Below are 24,782 nucleotides of genomic sequence, written 5' to 3'. Positions count from 1 at the left end.
GTCAGTCAGTTAATCCTTCAGTCGACAGCGGCCTCTGGTGGATTTACGTGAGAACAGCAGGCACATATGGCACTCGCAAGAGAAATTTGAGATCTGAAAAAGTGCACGCAGCGGCCTCTGGTGGATTTGAGAAAACAAAATAAACCTGCAAAAAAAACATAGCTCCTGGGACATATTTTGCTCTGTATATAGGGGTACGTAGTCAGTTGCTACAATGACATATACAGTATGTGGACACAGGGGTGTAGCGGACATTTTAAAATTGGGGGGGACGGCTGTATGAGATCATACGTTCATATAATTATTAATCGGCTGTTTCTAAATTAACTGTCTCTAAAAGTGAGGGGGACGTACCCCCCCCCCCCCCCCGCCCCCCCGGTTGCTACGCCCCTGTGTGGACACAAACTCACATGAGATGAAGCTGATTGTTTAAAACAAAGATAGAAGACACTTGTGTTTTATTGTTCATCAATATGACAAGTATTTGTGTATATAAGAATTACAGTTTCCGCAAAAAATCTTCTGTAATATTGGATTGAAGAAAGAAGTTATATACATCTGACATGACCTCAGGGTCAATAAATTAACAGCAGATTTTCATTTTAGGCTGAACTATTCCTTTAAATTCAAATTTGATCTGAAGCCATCTTAAATGCAAAGAAACTGTATCCAACAACTTTCACAAGCAGTTCCTCATTGGCATTCCTACATCATGTGCTACTCAGTGCATGTCACTTTGTGAATACACAGAGTTCAAGGAGTGAGAAAAAAGAAGGGGAAAGAAAGAAAGAGAGGCAGAGAATTAAAAACAGAAATTTAAGCTTGCCTCTGTTTCTTCCCTCTAGGCATTTTGTGGCTTGTGAAAAATGTGCTGTATATTTGAAGGGTGGAGTCACGTGACCCAGACAGGGTTCATGAATCAGAGCGCATAATTATTTCTAAGAGAGACGAAAAGAAGAGAAAGAGGGAGGGAAAGAGAGAGAGAGAGAGAGAGAGAGAGAGAGAGAGAGAGAGGGGGCAGAGAAAAGGAAGAAGAGAGAAAGAAACGACAGTGTAGTGTGAAAGAGACTCTGATGAACGGAGCGCGCGTGCTTCTCTTCTTTTCTTCTCCTCTCGCGGATTTCAGTCACAACGGGTGAGTTGAACTTGCACAGAACCGATGTTTTGTATTAGTTTCTCGCTTTTGTGTGCCAGGTATGATGCATATAGCAACGGAGAAGCCATGGCGATTACAACGAAAGTTGAGCAGATACATTGAGGAGCTAGAGATTGATGAAAGAGTCGTTTTGACCGCTGGCAACTTTTGTTCGGTCTTTCGCTACGCTCGCGCGAATCGGCTCTCTTGAATTCATCTAATAGTAGCGCGTGCGCTCTGCCTGTGTTTTGATTTATTTTCGTGCGGCGTTGATACAAGTGTTTTCGCGATGTGTTGGAAAAAAAGATGACTGGTTACTTTCTTCCATACCTTTACCTGGTGAGTTGTACCTTGACGTATGTAAAACATTTCTCTGACAGGTAGTTTTCTTTCTAACCTTAAGTGTTTATGCCGTATCCCCGTGGCTTACAAGCTTTAAGTGTGAGTTTGTAAATTTGAGATTAGTTTGTATAAGTGACTAAGTGTCGTGTGTGCTACCTACAGCTTGTGGTTAAGGGAAGTGTTTGGATGAGCATCTAATATTTGTCAGTTTTATGTAAAAATGTGGTAATGGTGACTGTTTTAGTAAAGTTGTAATATTTAGTCACATCGTAGTTTGGATGTCTATGCAGTGATGGTCAAAGCAGTTATAAAAACACTGTATTTGTTTTATATAAACTATCCACACAACTCATACACTGTTCCAACTCTTTTGGAAACCTATAATAAGGAACTGATCAAGGATCCAATTTATACACTCATAATTTGTACATATGTGCCCTAGTTCCTCATGAGTGAAGTAGCTATTTTGTAAGCAAGATCTTTTTAATGAACTGGATGATCCAATTCACAAAACTGTTTTGAACGATTGGTTCCGGTTGTTGAGTTGACTCAATAGTGCACAGGAACATAACTTTAATTGGATTTGTTCATCATACAAATCCATCATAAGGCTTCTGAAGAGTTGAAATATAGCGAATGAGTCATGTGGATTGCTTTTAAGATTTTTTTTTAGCAATTCTACATCCCTCTTGAGGCTTGAAAGCCTTCAGTCCACATTCGTTATAATTACATGGGAAAGAACGAGTTGAACATTAGTGTTCTGCTAAAAGAGGAAAGAAAAGATAATGAAAGACTTTCTTATTTTTTATGAACAGTCCGTTAAAGATATTGTCGTGATATTGCGTTTGCAAAGTGAAATCACTATAAGTAATAATTTTTTTAAAAGGCGCAAAAACCAAAATGCACACATCAGTGTTGACTTAGTGTGTTGCTTTTTTTTGTATTGATTGATAAACTTCAGTATTGCGTTGAATGTAACACCTGTTTTCTGTGTTGTTCTCTGACTCAGTCTGTGATCTGAAAGACCTTGCTTTCTTTTGCTTTTCAGCATGTTGTGTGTGAGATTTTCATGAGCTGAAAAGTTTTTTGGAAGTTTATGCCAGCAGTGTTGAATAGTGTCAGAGCCGAGCGTGATTTATGAGATCTTATTTTAACAAGTGACAGAATGTTCACATCCAAACACACATCTGGGGCTGAGGAGAAGTCTGAGCTCGTTACAGCATTAAAACGACACACTTGCCAACAAATATATGCATGGCTTCTTTTTGTTTGTGAAATGAGAAAGGAATGGGCTAGCCCTTTTTTTTGTCTTGAGCTGTTTATGTCTCACAGATCAGCAACATGAGTTTACATGAACGCAGACAAAAGAAGTAGAGACAAGGAAAAACAAACTATTGTCAAACCAGATATTCACGTTCCACCAAAACCAAAACTCCCACTCTGACTCCAGCGGGACTGTGCAGTCTGATCTCAGCTGTACAGTATACTAGTGTAATGGAATACGGGAGTGTCTTAATGTGTTTGTGTGTTTGGGTAAACTGCTGTCATTATATTCTTGAGTGTATTTTCCATTTTGAGTGACAGTTAAATGGGTCTTTTAACCACCATGTATCAACTAATCTTCATAGGTGATTTAGATTTGCAGTGTCACTTGCTTGTTAACTTTAGTGAATGTGACTTGCTGCTGGTACTACAGTATGTTACAGTATAGTAGTACAGTTACTATATATATTACACTGTAATAAGCGATTAGTTACTTTACATAAAACTAGTGCGTAAACCATTGTAAATGGGAAGTTTAGTTAACTTCATTTGTATTATTATGCACACAGTTTATGTACCTAATAATATATATATATATATATATATATATATATATATATATATATATATATATATTAATTACAATTATGGTTTATATATATTTTTATGTTATCATTCAAACATTTATTATACTTTATGTAAAATAATTTTAAAAGTTACTATAATGTAAAGAATTTGAGACAAAGACACTTTAAATAAAGAATTGTGTATGGTTAATTATTTATAAAATTCAGTAAAATATAATTAATACTTTTTAATAATTTTATATATTTTCATATTTATTATTATTCAACTATATATATATATATATATATATATATATATATATATATATATATATATATATATATATATATATATATATATATATATAGGGCTGCACAATATATCGTTTCAGCATCGATATCGCAATGTGATCATTCACAATAGTCGCATCGCAAGATATGCAATGTTGAGTTTATATTATAATTTATCGTTTGCATGCAATTTTGATGCCTGGGATTGTATAATTAATTTAAAAGCATTTAGGCATAATAAATCGTACCATTTATGACTTTAACAATTATTAGTTTATTTAATTATTTTTATTTTTATTCAATTACTCTACTTGAATAATGTTAGACTCGAAAAATGAATAAACACGTTATTTCAATTATATCTTTTTCTTGATTATATTTATAGATTGTTTATTAGACTTTATGGAGATGCACTCCCACTTCAGAATACATCACAAATAGAAAATACATCACAAAATAAAAAATATTGTAATGTTAGATTTTTCTAATATTGTGCAATATATATATGTGTGTGTATGTGTGTGTGTGTGTATATATATATATATATATATATATATATATATATATATATATATATATATATATGTATATGTATATATATATATATATATGTATATGTGTATGTATGTATGTATGTATGTATGTATGTATGTATGTATGTATGTATATATATATATATATATATATATATATATATATATATATATATATATATATATATACATATATACATGTATATATACATACATACATATATATATACATACATACATATATATATACATACATACATATATATACAGTTGATATATAGATATATATGGTACTTTGATGGTTGGTTCTATTGCTGGTTGGATATTTTGTAGTTCATGTTAGAACTTTCTGTTTCATAGTATGTTTTTGTTTGTGCATGATGATGAGTAAGTTTGAGTTGTTGCTCAGACAGTGCACGTTTCTCAATGAATATTTGAGATGTTGTTATAAAGACCTTCATTTAAACCAACTAACCTGTCTGTCTGTACACATCTCAGTCTTTTTTTAGTTCATCTGCCTCCCTTTCTACCTTAAAATCATAAATCCAGCAGTTTATCCCTGACTCTCTCAGGAATGTTTTTGGGGGGCAACGGAATAAGTATCAGGGAGGGGCTGAACAGGTGGTTTATGGGGGATCCGGGAAGGTTGGGGACTTTGTTCTGTACTCTGTAATTATGAAGGAAACCATCAGATCACTGTTTCCCTTGTATATTTTTGCAGGTGTGCAGGGATGTATCCCTTTGACTTTGTGTGTATATAAGACTTTATATGTGTGTGAAAGGGAGAGAGTGTACAACATCTGCTTATAGAAGTTCCTGTGTGTGTGTGTGTGAGTCAGGCCTGTTTTATTAATGTGTCTATGTTAGTGTGTGTGTTTATACTCACGAGCGTGAATGCTTCCCCGTGCCAGTGCTACTGTAATGAGCGCCATCTATTACCTTCTATTGCCCTGATTAAATAAACTGTGTTCATCTGAAATGGCTAGTTGAGCTCGGCGGTCATGTCATTTGTTTTTATAAATCTGATTTCTTGTCTGATTGCGCTACGTAATAAACCACGACTACAATCTAGCAACAATCATGTTAATGCTCTGATCCTTAACCAATTATTTAACCTCGTTTCCCTCAGAGGAATACAGGGAGCGTAAATAAGCTCGCTGGTCATGTTGGCTTTTTTCAGTCTTCAGGCGTTTTATGGGTCTATAAATGGCTTTCTTTTTTTTCTGTTGTTTATCCGTTCTTGCCGTGTGCCTGGACTCACCTTGTCCACATCACACTGCGGAACAGAACTGTCAGAACTGTCTTTCGTCCGCTGCATTTATCGCTCACTCTTTCCACTGCATGCTCTGTCTCTCTGTCTTCTGTATAACCTCGTCTGAAGCTCTGAAGTTTGCTTATTTATTTATTTATGTATGTATTTATTTATTTATGTATTTATTTATTTGTTTGTTTCAAAAATGGGGATTTAGAATCATTCCCCCTCTCACCCACCCACAAAAAAGAAGTGCGACCTTGAATTATTTAAAGGCTTTTTAAAAAGAAAAAAATATATAAAAAAAGTAGACAAATAAAGTCTTTAAATAATTTAGTAGTTAAAATAATTAGCTCATATATTTGTATGTATATTTGTCAAAAATACTTTTTTTAATTAATAATAATTATTTAAAGCTTTTTAAAATAGATATATATATATTTTAATTTAAATATTTAATTATAATACTGTAATAACTGTTGCATAATATAATTCGTAATAAGTGATTGTAATTAGGGTTGGGTCGATGGACGATGCCATCGTCCATGAGCCGGCATCACGATCCTCTGCCCCGCCCCCAGCAGCAACCCTCTTGCAAAAAATGCATAATTAGGCCCCATTTACACTAACACGTCTTAATTTTAAAATGCCATTTTAGAATGAAAATGATCCACGTCCACACTGGCATTTCATCTAGCATTTCTGAAAAAATCTCCCTCCACACTATACTGCTGAAAATTCCCATCACGTGACCACACACACAGGCATGCACTGCAGCATATGTGCACGTCTGTGCTCCAGGCAATCAGTGGGTGCTATGAGCACAAAACCCCAGAGAGCAGTGCACGTTGGACAGTTTATCAAGGATGTACCGCTGGATTGTGTCTCACTATAGTTGTTAAACGTGATATTTAATTAATCTTGTCCTTAACGACTCTTCGGTCTTTTGAATCTATCAGGTAACGTGTCACAGCATCAGTACACTGCTTCAATCTTTCGCTTTCACGCTTGTACTTAGTAATTTTAGCGAAAACCTCAGATACTGTTGGTAGGGCTGGGCGATATGGGCAAAATATCATATCCCGGTATTTTTAGGAGGAATGACGGTATCCGATATTTATCCGGTATTTTCCCTTAAATGGTTTCTTGAGAGTTAAAGCCTTTATTAAACATTTTTTGAGCAAAATATAATTCAAACACAGAGGTTTCCCTCCCTGTTTACAAATAAACAGCTGCACAAAAAATAACAGCTACACAAAATCTTTGATAAATAAAATACAGTACAGGTTTTTCTCCTGCTCAAAACTACAAGTTGCACATCATTTCAAATTATAAACAAAATCTTTGATAAATAAATACAGTTTTTTTTTCCTGCTTAACACAATACACAGCACTACTGTGCTGTTGTGCAAATAACAAAGTAAACAGAACCATAGAAAACATAGCTACATCATCAGAGCAAAAAACCAACACTTAAATAGTAACACAACAAAAAATATTGTAGGATAGAAAAGAACCACATTGAATGTAAATATGAAACACACAGTATTTTATGTCACAATTACAGTGTTGTTATAAGTAATCCTGTATACCACAGTTGTGTGATTTACAAACGACAATTAAATGAGCTATATATGTTTATTTAGTTACACATTTACATGTATGTATTGTGCACAATTATTAAACAGTGCACACATCGAAGATATCTAAAGAGAAGTCTTTCACTCCATGTAAAAAATCCTACACTTTTTCTTTAGTTTTTTGACTAAACTTGTTTTACTAAATATTAAAGAAGGAGATGAAAACCAATAGACTATAGATATGAGAAGTAATGAAATAGTTTCAGTGTACTGTGATGAAATGCTGGTTAAGCATATAAATGTAAACAGTCATTATAACAGACCAGAACACAGAGCTAAATACTGTATGTTATAAAGTAAATGTAATGAAGAGACCGTCGTGTACTGAACTTATAATCAGTGAATATGAGGTGGTTTCACTTTTGAAATAAGGTGTAAATTCCTCTCATTTTGGCGTTTTTAATTCTTTTGAACACATTCAGGTGCTGCTTGCCAATTTGACTAAGCTTCTATGTTCGTTCTTGCGGTCAAGTGCCGAAGAAATGATCGATAAAAGGTTTCTGATAAACCGCTGTGACAGCAGCAGGCACTGTGTGACGTGCATGCATGCTAGGGGGAGTAAGAATTGTCCGGGCAGTCAGATTTAGAGACAGCACCGGCACTGCATGTTCCTACCTCCATGCCGCGTGTAGTGATGGGTCGTTCATGAATGATTCCTTCATTTTGAACAAATCTTTTGTATGACTCATGGAGTGAATCATTCATTTGCGCATGCACTCATTTGTGCAAGTGGAGCTCACGTGCTACATTGGAGTGGTCTGTTTCGCGCAGAATGCACACGTGTGGCCTCAAAACATATCGATATGAACGATATTGGATAATACCGCATCGCGTTGGGGAATCATATCTATATATCCCCAGAACCCGATATACTGCCCAGCCCTAACTGTTGGTTGTGCAAGTTTGTCGATGCCATTATAACGACACAGATCACTCTGCCTATTCATGCCAGAGTCCCGTGGAAAAAGTAATTGACAGGTGGTAATTTGTGTGTAACTTATCTTTATTTATTTATGATTTGGTTATGGGTAAAACAGAGACCATGCGGGTCAGGTAGTTAAAACGGTTGGCTACAAATAGTTAATCCGTTATGAATTAATTAATTATTCATGAATAATAATTATTATGTAATAATCAATAATAATAATTATTTACATCTTATTATTCATAAATAATTAATTCACCGCCACCTACGTCTACAATGGCATTGTCCAACGTCCATCGTTTCACATAAGACCTCATATGATGCAAATTGGTCGACATCACCCAACCCTAATAGTAATATTTATATAAATAAAGAACAATGAAACAATGAAAAAAAAATCATATTTTATTTAAAATTTGTGTTAATTACAGCATTACATGTTTATAAATGTTTGTTAATAAACATTTTGATCATTAACATTTTAAATAATATACTATATTAATTGTTAACTAATTATTAATATAATTCTATTAGTCAATAGGTTACTTATTAATTACCACATAAATGCTTATATAATCTCTACTGGACCGACGTGGTGGCTCAGTGGTTAGCACTGTTGCCTCACAGCAAGAAGGTCACTGGTTCAAGTCCCGTATGGGTCAGTTGGCATTTTTGTGTGGAGTTTGCATGTTCTTCCCGTGTTCGAGTGGGTTTATTCTGGATGCTCCGGTTTCCCCCACAGTCCAAAGTCATGCGCTATAGGGGAATTGAATACACTCAATTGGCTGTAGTGTATGTGTGTGAATGAGTGTGAAGGATGTTTCCTAGTACTGGGTTGCAGCTGGAAGGGCATCCGCTGTGTAAATATAAACATATGCTGGATAAGTTGGCGGTTCATTCCGCTGTGGCAACCCCTGATAAATAACAGCACTAAGCTGAAGGAAAATGAATGAATGAATGAATAATCTCTACTGAAATAGTTAGCAATAATTACTAAAGACAAAACATAAAATATATATTATTATAATATAATATATTTTATAATATTATATAATATATTAATATATTTTAAGTTTGAACACGAGTTAAGTTAATTTGCTAATTTATAATTTAAGAATATTTAAATCACAATACATGAAAAAATATGTATATAATTAATAATAATTAAAACATTTTTTATATACACATGTAATAAATTTTACTTATTTAAATGAAATGTTATTTTAAGTTTTTAATAAGCTAAAGGTAAATATTCAATAAAAGAAATAGATTTATGAATGTTAAATTTAAATACTTTCTAATAAAAAAAATAATCCACTTACAGTATTTTTTTCACTTACAGTATCGGTCGATTTACTTTAGAAGTGAATCCATTTAAAGTATTATTATTGCCGTTGTTAAACGATATCCAGTGTAATATGAGGTTGAATCAGGCGATTATGGTTTATTATAAATAAATGGGCACTTGAGCCGTACAGCTGGATCTGTGGCAGCACAACAGACTCTCCTTTAAATTATGACTGGAGGGGCAATGCTGTGATAGATATTATGGCATTGTCAGTGTTTTGCAGTGATTGGGTGTGAAGAATGTTTGTCGGGTGCCAGGAAAGGGCTCAGTGTCAGACTGCTTTTAATTGATGGGAAATGTGACTCTGAAGCACTAGATCATCTATCACTCTTAATGCTGCGCTACCATTTGCCCTGTCAGAAGGCAGAGGAATTCAAACGTGTCAGTTTTATCTCCCACAATAAAAAGGTTTATGAAGGGCTTTCTGGGAAATGACTGCTTGATGACAATGATACGCTTTGTTTAATTTTGCAGAGGTCCAATTTGGCGAGGCTATATTTTACTATTGTTTATTAATGCTGCTTGACAGCACTGTAACCACCGACCCCTCTTGTGGCACTGGGAAAACAACAAGACACATAAATCAATTGAATGATTTGAAAGTTTGTACACAACCGGTCAAAAGTTTATCATCAGTATAAGATTTAAAAAATATTTTAGCCTGTTCTGCTCTCTAAGGATAAATTATATTGAAGATATTATAAAATTTAGGATTGTAAAATTGTGAAATATTTCAAAAACAACTATTTAGGCGACACGGTGGCTCAGTGGTTAGCACTGTCGCCTCACAGCAAGATGATCACTGGTTCGAGCCCTGGTTGGGTCAGTTGGCATTTCTGTGTGGAGTTTGCATGTTCTCCCTGTGTTAGTGTGTGTTTTTTCCGGGTGCTCTGGTGTCCCCCACAGTCCAAAAACATGCACTATAGGTGAACTGAATAAGCTAAATTGGTTGTAGAGTATGAGTGTGAATGCAAGAGTGTATGGGTGTTTCCCAGTACCAGATTGCAGCTGGAAGGGCATCTGCTGCGTAAAACATATGCTGGATAAGTTGGCGGTTCATTCTGCTGTGGTAACCTCTGATTATTAAAGAGATTAAGCCAAAGGAAAATGAATCAATAAACAAACAACTATTTTGTTATTGATTGTAGTTTCAAAATGAATTTATTCCTGTGATTCAAAGCTGAATTTTCATCAGCATTATCAATATCAGTCTTCAATATCACATGATCCTTCAGAAATCATTATAATATGATGATCTGCTGTTCTATTTTGATCAATTAAGCTTGGTACTTTGTTATTATTAATGATATTTGTTTTATTAATTATACTTTCTTTACTTAATAGTTTTGTGAAAAATGATTTTGAAAACATTGAATATGTTTTTGTTTTTTTAGATGAAATCTTCACATATTTGAAATTATCCTTTTTGTAAACATTATAAATGCCCTTACCTTCACTCTTGAACAGTTTAATATGTTCTTGTTGAATGAAAGCAAAGACTTTTGAACATTTTGTACATTTTAATGGTACTTTTTAAATGGTTCCCACTTTAAGCCAAATATCAAATTCCATGACTTATTCCTGACTTTCATTTTTCATGATCTCTAATAAACGGAAAAACAGACCGCTGTTGCCCTTGTATATTAATAATATAATATTAAAATGGTTTTAACTTAAATTTAATTTTGCATGACTTTAATAGCCACTATGAGAACAGCATTGGACAATCCCCCCCCACCATAATGTTAAGGGTCACCATAACATTAGGAATGAAACAACGCAATATAAAAAAAATATGAAAAAGAAAAATGGAAACATAAATTTGAAATGACCAACAAAATTCCCTGGTATTTCATAACCTGGACATAAAAGGAATATGTTCCCTGACATTCAATATCTGAACAGACGTTTTAAAACTCCATAATATCCCAGAAATTGCGTCAACTTCGATATATCCGTCTATGAGCAGATATATAACACAGGCTCATTGTAAATATTTAGACATACATTTGATTTTTTAGGTATAATTATTGGCAACAACTTTTGTTCCTTTTCACACTAATGATATTTAAAGGGACATGTTATCAATGAACAAAGGGTTACTTTCTGACATTATCAACAAAAAAAGGATTCATTTCATGCAGTTCTTTGCAAAACATCCAATAAACACTACAAAGCAACTTAAAAGTGTCAATACGCTTGCCTCACTTTGTACAGTGTTGCACTTGTGATGAAAGCATTCGGGTTCGAGTCCAGTGAAGCACAGTTCCACAAAAGAAATATAACCAATGTAAAATCATGGTAAAATCATGTGGCCGCATTGCAGTTTTCTCTTACATTTACTTTTGAAAACACTGTGGTTGGGTGTTTAGGTCAGTCATTCACAACGTGATCTGTACAAGAAGCCCTGTCTTCTCATGAAGGTGTACAAAAAATATGTAAACATATTTTACATTTTGCAAAAATGTAGGCTGAGCCATGTATTTCCATTGAGCCTGGATTTCAGGTCTATGAGAAATCTGCTGACGGATCAGCTAATAGGCTAGGCTTTCAAACACTCGTGTTTGTGTATCTTGTGTTCATGCATGGAGAGGTGATGGCTTTCAGAGCCAATCACAGACATATCTGTTGAACATGTGAATACAATAGCCTAGGGCTGGGTGATAAAATTGGTATCGATATTTATCAACCGAACACCATTGTCAATAAAGATTAAAAAAAAGTTTGGTATGAAGGCTATAGTTTTATAAAAATGTGGCTGCTGAGTTCGCACCTTGTAAGGATTGCCAATAAGCTTAGGGTGTAAGTTTGTCATGTCCAATCGAGGCGACTTGCACGACGCGCACATGGTGTGTAAGCGTCGCACACGTGATGTGCGTGCATTTTCCAGGTACACCTAATTAAAAAAAATATTTTCTGAATGCCGTGAGCGCATGAGGAGAATATAAATAAAATAGCATGTAAGGATGTCGCCAGAGTGGCTTTTTGGTTTCTTTTCTTGTGAATCCCAGCCATTAGCTCCCCATCTGAAAGAGTTTTTAGCATAGGGGGTAATGCAGTCATTCAAATTCCCAATTTATAATGTTGCAATAAGCATTTGAATATTGATGGTTAGTTCCTTTACTTGAAAGCTCAGGTTTGATTATAATCATTTGTTTTGTTTACAGAGTTTGAGGTTTACTGTATCATTATTATGCACACCTTACAGATGTTGATCTCCCTCACAGTTGGCTTTGATTGTTCAGTATTTAAACTTTGCCATTGCACACACTTTGTAACATTTTATTCATCAAGTTTAAGAGTCTCTTTAACACTCATGTTTATTTTATTGTAAAGAGATGATTAAATATTTATTTATTTATAATGATGATGTTAAAATATTTTAGTATTTAAAACTATTTGCCTTAGTAATGTTGGTAAATTAAAATAAAGTGCTTAAATAACAAAAATGCCTAATATTACTAAATGTACTGTTAAAAAAAATTCAATAATTATCGATATCGAATGATATGAAACATGATTTCGCAATACGTTTTTTTTTGCAATATCGCCCAGCCCTACAATAGCCAACAGACTTTGTTTTTAGAGCGCTCAACAGTGCACAAATGTTAGCGAGGAAAAAGTGGACTATTTTATACATTTCAGTATCAATTGGTAATGAAGTCGATACTTTTGACAGCCCTAGGCTATGCCGACTAATGCTTCATCTCCACACTTTCGTTTTCAATTCTTTTTAACAAAATGGTCATCCACACTAAAACAACTGAAAGCGATTTCGTTCATGTACTGCTCATGTACACAGACATATGATGCTTTAACCTGCATCCTATCCCTCTGCCGTTTATTTACTTTCCATCTCTTTGATACGTTGTGGCAGAATGTCACGACTGAATAATTCTCCCACAGAATAATAGCTCCTAGTTAAACAATAGCTCCCAACATTCCTTGTCCTTTGAAACAGACAGCATCCAAAACATCTGCTTAACAATGTCATCCACCATGTTAGCTGAATTGTTCGCATGACTAAAATGCATCATTTTTAAGAGCCTCCATTTTCACAGTCCACACTGCAACACGAAAGCGGTGTTTATCCACTTTGGACAGCGTTTTCACAAAGATACGATTTTGTTTCCTAACACATGGTCCTAGTGAGCAGAATTGACTTCTTTTAAAAACATCTTGCTCATCCCAAGCTTTTGACTGGTGGTGTATTTGTGTGTGTTAATGGCATCTGGCCTTTGAACCGTCGGCACTCAGTTGTGACCCTCCTCATGACCATTTGACCCGCACAGCGCCTGGAGCTCCACCAGCCGCAGACTTCTCCACACAATACCTCTCGTCGTCTCCCAACATCTTTCTTCAATATATTCCACACAGATTTGGTTCAAGGTTACACAGCACACTGCTCTCTGTCTTATTGTAATGTCTCCCATGCATAATAAATAGACAGCCAGTTTTGTCCAACGAGCTTTGCTGTAAACATCCCTCGGACACATATGCTTATGTTTTATGCAGGATATGACAATTATTTTTCCACAGAAAATATGCAAACTACAAGCAGATCTCCTCTTTTTTTATGGCCTGATGTGGTTTGTGCTTTCTGGTTTATATTTTGCATATTTAAACAGTGGGGTGCCTGGGAAATATGAGGCGTTTTAGTGAACTTAGTGCTTTTACAGTGCATTCAGTTTAGTGTTTGTCTGGGAATCAAACCTGTGACTTTAATGCTTTAAATGTGAGTTAAATAAAAGAATAACTAATTATTTAGAAGCACATGTATTTATGTGCGTATATCTAAAAGCAAAAAGACAAACAAACCTTAGATTTATTTTTTATTTATTTTTTAATCGAGTTTAGGGATGCATGATATTTAGTTTTTCTGCGATCTTTATTGCGTTATGAATATAATCATTTCACCAAATGACTTGAATAGTTCAATTTGCAAAGAACTCATAATTTTTTGTTGAATATTATATTTTTATTTTCTTAAGGCAACACAGAGCAATACAAAAAGCAATAACAATTGTAAAGACAAAAAAGAAAAAGCAAACAAAACAAACAAAAAAGACAGAAAAAAAGATTTTTAAAGTATTATTACATCAGTTCCTTCAGTATTATACATGAGTCAACAATGTTACCCATATACAGTTGAAGTCAGAATTATTAGCCCCTCTGTTTATTTTTTCCCCAATTTCTGTTTAACAGAGAGAAGATTTTTTCCAACACATTTCTAAACATAATAGTTTTAATAACTCATATAACTCAATAACTCAACTTCTAATAACTGATTTTTTTATCTTTGCCATGATGACAGTTAATAATATTTGACTAGATATTTTTCAAGACCCTTCTATACAGCTTAAAGTGACATTTAAAGGCTTAACTAGGTTAATAAGGTTCACTTGGCAGGTTAGGGGAATTAGGCAAGTTATTGTATAATGATGGTTTGTTCTGTAGACTATCGATAAAAAATATATAGTTTAAAGGGGCTATTAATTTTGACCTTAAAATGGTTTTTAAAAAATTCGAAACTGCTTTTATTCTAGCTGAAATAAAAAAAAACAATAAGACTTTCTCCAGAAGAAGAAATATTGTCAGACATACTGTGAAAATTTCCTTGCTCTCTCAAACATCATTTGGGAAATATTTAAAAAAGAAAAAAAAAAATCAAAGAGGGGCTAATAATTCTGACTTCAACTGTATATCTTGGCCAGGGAATATGATCTTGCAGACGATGACAGGGTTACCTTTAAACTGTTATCTTTGGCATTTGACAAAAAGGGTTTCCAGGTGGCTTCGAAGCCAGCAATGTTATCAGATAGATTGTGTCTAAGTCTCTCTAAATGTAAAGTGCTAGAGAATTCTGAAAGCCAGGATTTAAAAAGTGGTTTCGATGGCTTTTTCCATAAACAAAGAATATTTTTTTTAGCAATCACCATTCCATATTGAACAGCTTTTTTAATTTGATGACTGATGACTTTAGTTGTATTTATTTATTTTTGGTGAGTCAAACTGTATTCGAGTATAAGTTGCATGATCAAATATAAGCAAATGCAATACATTTTCAATGTTGTAATTTCTTGTGCACAAAATATTTTAAAGGCCTTAAAAAACAAAACAAACAAGCACTCTTTCACTCTATTATTTAGGTTAAACTTCACAATTACTCAACAATATAGTTCTTGGTCAGCTATAATTCCACTAAAATTTCCTGAATTTGACATTGCGTATCCTGCGATGTGGCTATTGCGAATGATCACGTTGCAGTATCAATGCTGAAACAATATATTGTGTAGCCCTAATTGAGATTATTATTATTACTTATTACAAAATTACATGAGAAAATCTATAGCAGTTTTTATATAACCTATATAGTGTTTAGTCATAAATATTCATATATACATAATATTCATGCGTGTGTATCCATATTCATGTATATAAATTATTCAAACTAATTTATTAAACATTTATTAATCTTTAAAAATAAATAAACTATATATTTAAAAGATTTAATATTGTAAAACAATGTAAATTGTGGAAATTCTGTCATTTAATTTGAAATATTGAGTTTAGGGATCAAATTGCTTCTGTTTGAAAGAAGTTCAGTTTCAAAGAAGGCCTCTTGTGTTTTAAATGTGTTAAATGTAATGCTGTGCTGTTAATTTGTAAAATTAAGGTTGTTTATGACATCCGTTGTTTTATTAAGAATCTTCATTAGAAACAGAGACCTTTTCCTTCCACAAAAGATTTTTTATAGTGGAAAAATGTTCTTCGTACTAAGAAAAATGGTTCTTTTCTTTTGTGGAACTGAAAAATATTGGTTAGGTTTCCTTACAATTAGCCTAGATATTTGATGACTTTTAGCCTAGATAGGTGAAAGTGCTTTTCCTCCTTGTTTTTATCTGCTTCTTAAAGAATGGAAAAGTTTATATTTGCTCTTTAAGGGATCTTGATACCTCTCATAGAAGTTTCCAGAGCTTTCTTCCACTAGGCGTTTGATCTGAATCCATACGCCCCACACTTGTGGCTTCCGCTGTACGGCGCCTCTGCATTTCTGGGGTGTTTGAGCGCATACGGTCGGATGTGTCAATCCGTCTTAGCACTGATCGACAGCAGGAAGGCTAATGTGGAAAGTTAAAGGAGCTTTTATAGTAGAGCGCCGTGAGCTTAAAACCAAGGAGTGGAAATATCCAGAGTGTAGACAGGAAATGAACCCAAACCGCTGTACCATCCCAAATCCGTCACAGCTTTGGAGGAAGAATGGATTGTGGTTTTAGCCAGGCACAGGCAGGGAAAAAACCCTCCCGATCGGCTCCGGAGCTAAATACCTCCTGTGACGCCTTGGTTTTTCATTTATGTACCAGTAAAAGTCACCATGAAATCAAAATTGCCATTTTTTATTTTTGCAGTGTATATTATTAACAAATATATTAGTGCACATCATTTTAGTTTTATTGTTGTAGTATTACATTAAAATACCTTCCCCTTAATTCATTATCAAAGTGGTCTCTTCTCTGATTATGTGTTTTTAAAGGCTGATTTATACTTCTGCATCAAGCGCATGCGTATGCTCCGGCACAGCCTTCGCACGGTCACATAGCCCTCGCTGTGGCTGACGCTGACGCCGACGCTGACACGCACCTCTCAAAAAATGTAGCTATGTCACAACAATGCATAGCGCAAGCTCTGTGATTGATCGGCTTGGTAGCGCTGGCGAGTGTGGGCGGGACCGAGAGCCGCGAGTGTGTGTTTACAAGCGTCGAGTTCTGTGAAGGAGCTCCAGATGGAAACTTTTGTTTTGTGTTCACCTTATGATTAAAGTTGTTGCACGTCCGCCAGCTCCCGCCTCTGAATGAGTGAGTTTTAGCTGCTTGTACATTCATGTAGCGTTCAGAAAACAACAAAACACCAGCGAAGAAACTCAACACAGAGGAACATTAAAACCTCACTGCCAGCTAGCGTTTCAGAAGTGTTACTGCAGAGCAACACAAACAGCACGCATAATGTATAAATGCACCACAACGCGCAAGGCGGGCACCGACGCAATCTCTCGACGCAGAAGTATAAATCAGCCTTAAGGGTTGGAGAACATGTCAATCACCTGAAATCGACCAATAGCAAGCCACAAAAATCAAATCAATTTCAATGCACTTATTCAAGTCCCGTCCTACATTTCACTTCATTCTAAAAGTTGTAATAGGGAAGAAAAGCCAACAACTTATGCTTCATGATTATTAAAAAATAATTGTAATTAGTTTTAACTATAAATTTGTGTATTTGTGAATTGTAAACAGTAGAGCACGGCGCTGGCTAACAACACCAAGATTTCTGGTTTCAATCCCAGCAAAATTGCGATTGTTGAATTGATGAACTGCATGCTTTTCTGTTGTGAGTTGGTTCACATTTGACGCAGCAGAACTTCAATTAAAGGCATCAGTGATTTTTTTATATTATGTTCTTTTTAGCAAACTTTTCTTTTTTAAGCAAAAAAACTAAATATTTTGTGATCAATGCTCAGACTACAGAACTGATATAGACACAGCCTTTGTTCACAAGCTGTTTTATTGTCATCTCTATGAGGTTGAAAGACTGGTTAGATGAGAAGTGAGATGTTCATTCCTGTTTATTTAGTGCTATAATTATTAGTAAAGACATTTTTTGCAAATTTTCTTGTCAGTGATTAATAACAAAACAAATAGCATTTTGCGATAATCCCGTGGCGTGTTTTCTGTATAACGTCTACCAAAATTTTATTCATGCATTACTTGCAACAGCCCAGACTAATGTCTCTCTTTCACGGAGCGGTATGGTACAGTACATTACAGCACAATACTGTTCGGTACCATTTGGCACTGCCTAAAGTACCCTTATATGGTAGGTGTGATGTATCCCAGAAATAACTGCTATCGACACTATTTACTCTCATGGAAGGAAACCTTATGTTCCATTAACATATTACATCTTTTGCACACTCAAGTTAATTTTTTCAAATGTAGACATGCAGTTAAAGTCAGAATTATTAGCCCCCCTGAATTATTAGCCGCCCTGTTTAATTTTTTCCCCAATTTCTGTTTAACGGAGAAGATTTTTTTCAACACATTTCTAAACTTAATAGTTTTAATACCTCATCTCTAATAACTGATTTATTTTATCTTTGTCATGATGACAGTAAATACTATTTGACTAGATATTTTTCAAGACACTTCTATACAGCTTAAAGTGACATTTAAAGGCTAAACTAGGTTAATTAGGTTAACTATTCAGGTTAGGGTAATTAGGCAAGTTATTGTATAAGGATGGTTTGTTCTGTAGACAAAAAACATTAGCTTAAAGGGGCTAATAATTTTGTCCCTAAAATGGTTTAAAAAAATTAAAACTGCTTTTATTCTAGACTTTCTCCAGAAGAAAAAAATATTACCAGACATCGTGGGAAAATTTCCTTGCTCTGTTAAATATAGTTTGGGAAATATTTAAAAAAGAAAAAAAATTCTAATTCAACTGTAGTTCAGCTGTGCATTTATAAATGTTGTCATTCCCCTGATATATTATGGTACATGCACAAGTGACAATTCTGTGTAAACAAATCAGGGTTGTCACGATACTGGAATTAGGTACCAATAAATTTAGACATTTTAAAAATGTCCATTTCCCGCTAACGTCGATCAGCTGGTTTGTCTATAAGATGACATACGAGCAATCCGCTGACGAATCGTGGCTTTAAAATGCTCCAGTGTCCCTGTATCTGTGGTTACACGCAGTAAACAATGATGAGTTCAGTAAGCTGACCTTCATGGCCTATTAGAGTCATTTCTGTTAAGCACATGAACACAATGGCAAATCAGCGAAGTTTAAGAACGTGCTCAACAGTGCTCAAATGTTAGCAGGAAATGGACCTTTTAAAATATGAGTATCGATTGGTACCGAATTCCAGTATCGTGAACACCCTAAACCAAATAGCATTCAGCTGCAAGTTTAGCTCCACTCTTTTGGTACCATATTGTTGTGGTGTGTACCCTTATGAAAGGGTGCCAAAACTGGTACTTTTGAAAGTGGAAATGTATATAAATGCATACCAAATTATACTAATTCATACTGCTCAATCTAAATAGGCCATAAAAAAAACTTATTAATTCAAATCATAATAAATGAAGCAAAAATTTTCATTCATTCATTCATTTTCCTTCAGCTTAGTACATTTATTCATCAGGGGCCACCACAGCGGAATGAACCGCCAACTTATCCAGCATATGTTTTACACAGTGAATGCCCTTCCAGCTCCAACCCAGTACTGAGAAACATCCATACATACTCATTCACACACATACTGCACACTACAGCCAAGCTTACCCAATTCACCTATAGCACGTGTCTTTGGACTGTGGGGGAAACCGGAGCACCCAGAGAAAACCCATGTGAACACAGGGAGAACATGCAAACTCCACACAGAAATGCCAACTGACCCAGCCGGGACTCGAACTAGCGACCTTCTTGCTGTGAGGCGACAGTGCTAACCACTGAGCCACCGTGTCGCCATAGCTAAAATTTTCAAATTGGTAATTGTTAAAACAACATTACACATGTAACAACCTGACAAGGAATAATTTCCATATCGAAAACGTGTGCCGTTACACCCCTATTAAGCAATATTCCTGAACTCAACCTTGCGCTATGGCTCAAATTGACCCGAAACATAATATTAAGCGGCTTAAGAGTGATTTTTTGTGATGACTCAAGAGTTCAGTCTCAAATTGTTATTTTCCAAGCGGAGAACGTGATACCCTCGGCAACAGGGACACTTGATCCGCGAGAGGCAATTCTCTCCTGAGTTGAAATGGATACTTCTTCTACTTCTTTTTTTTCTCTCTTTCTTTCTCTCTAAACACAACCTGCGCACCCTTTCACTGTGGCAAACTGCAGCAGACGTCACCAGCTCAGCTCAGCTCAGCCCAGCCCTGAGGAGCCATGAATCACACAGAGCTGATTCTGTCAGAGATACACAGCGCATCACCCAACCATGCCAGGAGCGTTTTCTTTCTCTCTTTCTCTCCCGTTCCGTCTCGCTCGATTTTTCTTTCTTTCTCTGTGGCTAATAGGCCTCAGCATGCTCTGCTAATGATGTGTTTGTTCTGCGAGGAGCAATGCAGAAACGGTGGTGAAATCAGGGTTTTGGAAAGTCCCGGCCTGTGCTTCTAATCCCTGTGAACGCTGGGTTTTGTGGTTGGTGCCCGCCGTTGCCCCCCTTTTAGGCTTTGAATGAGGGTCAGCCAGAGAATAGCAGTAATGAGAGAACATGTGTGTATGTACTTATGCACATATGTGTGGTGTATGTGTGTGTGTGTTTGCCCTGGGGGCCCGTGCCAGAGAGAGAGAGAGGGCGAGGACCCTAAAATGAGCTCACTTTACTTTCTGCGCCGCCTGCCATAAAAGCTGAACATATACTCTGTGAAAGTCTTTGCCGATGTGACTCATGAAAATACGCAGGCGCCAAGTGTTTTATTAATTCATTATTGTGTTTGGGAAAATTCTAGGAACACACAGATCCCTTTTCAATCAGTTCCCCTCTTTTTCGAATGGAGTGTTGGATTTTCCCCGGCTCCCCCCTTTTCTTTTTTTTTCTCCCCCTGCAGTTTCTTTCCCATTATTTTTCTGCTTTCTCTTCTGGTGAAAGTTTTTTTGGGTGTGATTTTGATGTTTTTCTCGGCTGTCTCTCACTCTTTCTCTCTCTCTCTCTCCTGCTGTTCCTCTTGTTTCTTTTCTTCAGCTTTTTATTTTATTCCCCACGTCCTCCTTATTTTGTTTCTTGATGTTCTTACTACTGGTAGAGTCAAAAGTTCAGGAGACTTAGAGTTAATGCAAGCCCTAAAATATTATTGTGAGAGCCAGAGCGAAATTGTATTTCCACTAGGCTCATTTTTGTTTAGACCTTTTTTTAAATTATTTTATGAGTTGGTCAAGAACGTACTCGTATTAAGGTTTCTTGATTGCTGGAATGACTCATTTTTCCATCCTATGATTAATGGATGGTTGGATAGATAAATAGAAAAATCAAATAAGTAAAATATTTTACAATAAGTTCTAAATAAATAAAATAAATATTATATAATAAATAATATATTTTCATAATTTTATATATATATATATATATATATATATATATATATATATATATATATATATATATATATATATATATATATATATATATATATATATATATATATATATATATATATATATATATATATAGGAAGCTATACAATATTATATTTGTGCATATACATTAGTCTGTACTGATGCCAAATCTATAGCTTATCTAACAAAATAACTTACAATAACGTCCAAAAGTACACCCAAATTTAAATGTTATAGAAAAATATTAAATACAAATTAAAAAAGAGGAAAAGTCAAGAGAAGTATAAAATCGAACAATTTAGTTGAGTAGAATTTAGTTTTTTTTTTATTATTTTGCTTGAATTTAATTGTTTGATCTTTCAATTTCTAAATGTTTGGTGACGAAAATATTGTTTTAATAAATATATCTGTTTAATAAATCTGTTTTGTTTAAATGCACCAAAATACATTGCCTATATTCACTGAGAAATGGATAACAATATTCATTTTCAAAATGAGTACTCAAATATGCTGAGCACTATATATATATATATATATATATATATATATATATATATATATATATATATATATATATATATATATATATATATATATATATATATATATATATATACATATATATACATACATACATACATACAGTTGAAGTCAGAATTATTAGCCCCCTTTGAATTTTTTTATAAATATTTCCCAAATGATGTTTAACAGAGCAAGGAAATTTTCACAGTATGTTTGATAATATTTCCTCTTCTGGAGAAAGTCTTATTTGTTTTATTTTGGCTAGAATAAATGCAGATTTTAATAATAAAAAAACATTTTAAGGTCACAATTATTAGCCCCTTTAAGCTATGTATTTGTTTTAGATTGTCTACTGAACAAACAATTTCTGTTTAACAGAGGGGAGATTTTTTTCAACACATTTCTAAACATAATACTTTTAATAACTCATTTCTAATAACAAAAAAAGATTCAAAGGGGGGCTAATAATTCTGACTTCAACTATATATATCATATATTTTACAAAATATATTTAACAAATATGCATATTGCGTATGCTTATACTAAATGTAAAAAAAATGTAAGGTAGAAAGAAATAAAGATAAATAGATAGAAAAGTAAAATTGTATTAAATAGAAAAATTAGCTATGAATTGTAAATAAATGTAAACATACAAGTCAAAGTTAATAAATAAATAAAATAAATAAATTACATATATATTTTCATAATTAAATATATATATATATATATGCATACTCAATTAAAACATATATTTTATATTATGCAAAATATTTTCAACAAATATGCTTTACTAAATGTAAAAAAACTTAAAGTTTAAAAAAAGTTTAATAAAATAAATACTGATAGAATAAATTAAGAAAATGTTACAGAATTTAAAAAATAAATATTTTTAAATTGACAAGTATATGCATTTTAAAAGGTGAATAAATAATCAAATGAATCATGTTAAAAGAAAAACACGTAAATAATTTGACAAATACAGTAAAAAAAAAAATACATTTCTAAATAAATAAGTTAATAAATGTTACTAAATGTACCCAAACCGCTGTACCATCCCAAAGCCGTCACAGCTTTGGAGGAAGAATGAATTGTGGTTTCACACCATCACTATTGACTTTGCAGCTAAATACCTCCTGTGACACCTTGGGCTTTCATTTATATACCAGTTAAAGTCACCATATTTTATAAAAAAAATACTAATTTATAAATAAATAAGTTAATAAATGTTACTAAATGAATATAAAAATGTGTAGAAATTAAACATTTCCAAATACATTTAAAATAAATGAATATAAACCATTTTAATCTTATCTTAATCTGATAAAAGACGTGTAACAGTTATCTTATCTGAACGGCCTTATCTTAATTGACAGCATTAGCACACAGCGATATTTGCTCATAGCTTATATGACAGTCCAAAATCAAGCTTTTTAAAATGAAATAGAAATCTGGTAACACTCCCGCTGGATACATAACAACTATTTCCCAACCTTGACAGATATGTGTGGAAAACATAATTACGTTCATTTCAATTCGCAGTAACGATTTCAATTCAGCCAATATAGCGCATTTGGCCAGAGCGCGAATGGCTCCACTCTTCTGCAATTGCGCAGAAATGTATTCTATACGGCCTCAGTCTCCAGGGTAAAGACGTCGACTGCGGTTTTTCAATGGCGAGCTGGAAAATGAATATCTGTTACATATGGAACAGTTCTGAAGGGGTCACGGACGGAGCCCAATCGGGACGGGGGCCGTGATGTGGGGCAGGGACGGGTTGGAGGGCACACGGTCGCAGATGAAAACCAGACCTGGAGGAATAAAGAGAGATGATGATGGCAAGGCCTTGTTGTGGCTGCTTCTCTCTGGGCGTGTGCTGATCTGCAGAGCTGCTTCCTCAGACGTGGCCACCCGAGCCTGGATGCACATGTGGAAGAGTTTACTGTAATGGAACTCTAAATTAGTGGTGGTTTGAAGCTGCCTGCAGCAGTATAGGCTGTAATTAAACTGGCTCTGCTGAGAGAAACACAACCAGAGAGAGAGAGAGAGAGTTAGTGTTAGTGTGTGTGTGTGTGTGTGGTTTGTTGTGTGTGTGTGTTTGTCAGATGTGTGTATACTGGAGCCACGAAAGAAAGTGGCACATCAGGGGAAAAAACGTTGTTTTAACATGTATTAATGAATGTTTTTGCGTCACGGAGTATTTTTTTTTATTGTTATTATTTGTTTTTATTATATAATTTTTTTTTATTTAGGGTGTAGGCTTTTGGGTTTTTGAAACTTATTATTATTATGGTCTTGTTTTTCTACAGTGTCTTAATGTAATATAATTCAATTGTTGTAAAGTACTCTGGGCAGCCCTTTAGTAAGGCGCTATTTAAATAATGTTGAATTGATTGATTGATTGATTGATTGATTGATTGATTTCCCCACAAAAGCCTAGTTAGATAGTTCATCATAGCAAGATTGTGTACCTAACCTTGTTAACCTAAATGTTTACCATTTTAACCACAGAGTGCTATTAAATGTGATCCGGAACTAGAGATATGCCAGAAAGTATATGCATAGCTAACAATAAAATGACAAACATATTGTATAAATTATGCATATCTAATTGAGGACACACTGTAAAAAATGCTGGCTTCCACATAATTCCTTCATGTTGTCACACCAGAAATTGATTAATTTAACCTAATCTGTTATACAAATTGGGGCAACAGTGGCTCGTTGGTTAGCACTGTCACCTCACAGCAAGAAGGTCGCTGGTTCAAGCTAGGTCAGTTGGCATTTCTGTGTGGAGTTCTGTGTGAAGACATGCACTACAAGTGAATTGAATCAA

General features: G+C 34.4%; 1 protein-coding gene across 3 annotated transcripts in view; it reads left to right on the top strand.

Annotated features, from left to right (window-relative positions):
• The first annotated feature begins 1,021 nt into the window (after nt 1–1,021).
• The window catches only part of rarga (retinoic acid receptor gamma a), a 121,440-nt gene continuing 97,679 nt past the window's right edge, over nt 1,022–24,782 (top strand). Inside the window, exon 1 of one of the 3 annotated variants that reach the window (XM_056448870.1) lies at nt 1,022–1,135. The gene's annotated coding sequence lies outside the window, so the exon portion shown is untranslated. Of the gene's footprint in view, nt 1,136–1,455; nt 1,475–24,782 lie in introns of those variants that run through there. The other 2 variants (XM_056448868.1, XM_056448869.1) reach the window with 2 other exon arrangements.

The sequence above is a fragment of the Danio aesculapii genome, chromosome 23, assembly GCF_903798145.1.
Source record: "Danio aesculapii chromosome 23, fDanAes4.1, whole genome shotgun sequence".
NCBI lineage: Eukaryota > Metazoa > Chordata > Actinopteri > Cypriniformes > Danionidae > Danio > Danio aesculapii.
Note: the sequence above shows the minus strand (reverse complement) of the source record. Positions and strands in the feature narration are given on the sequence as shown.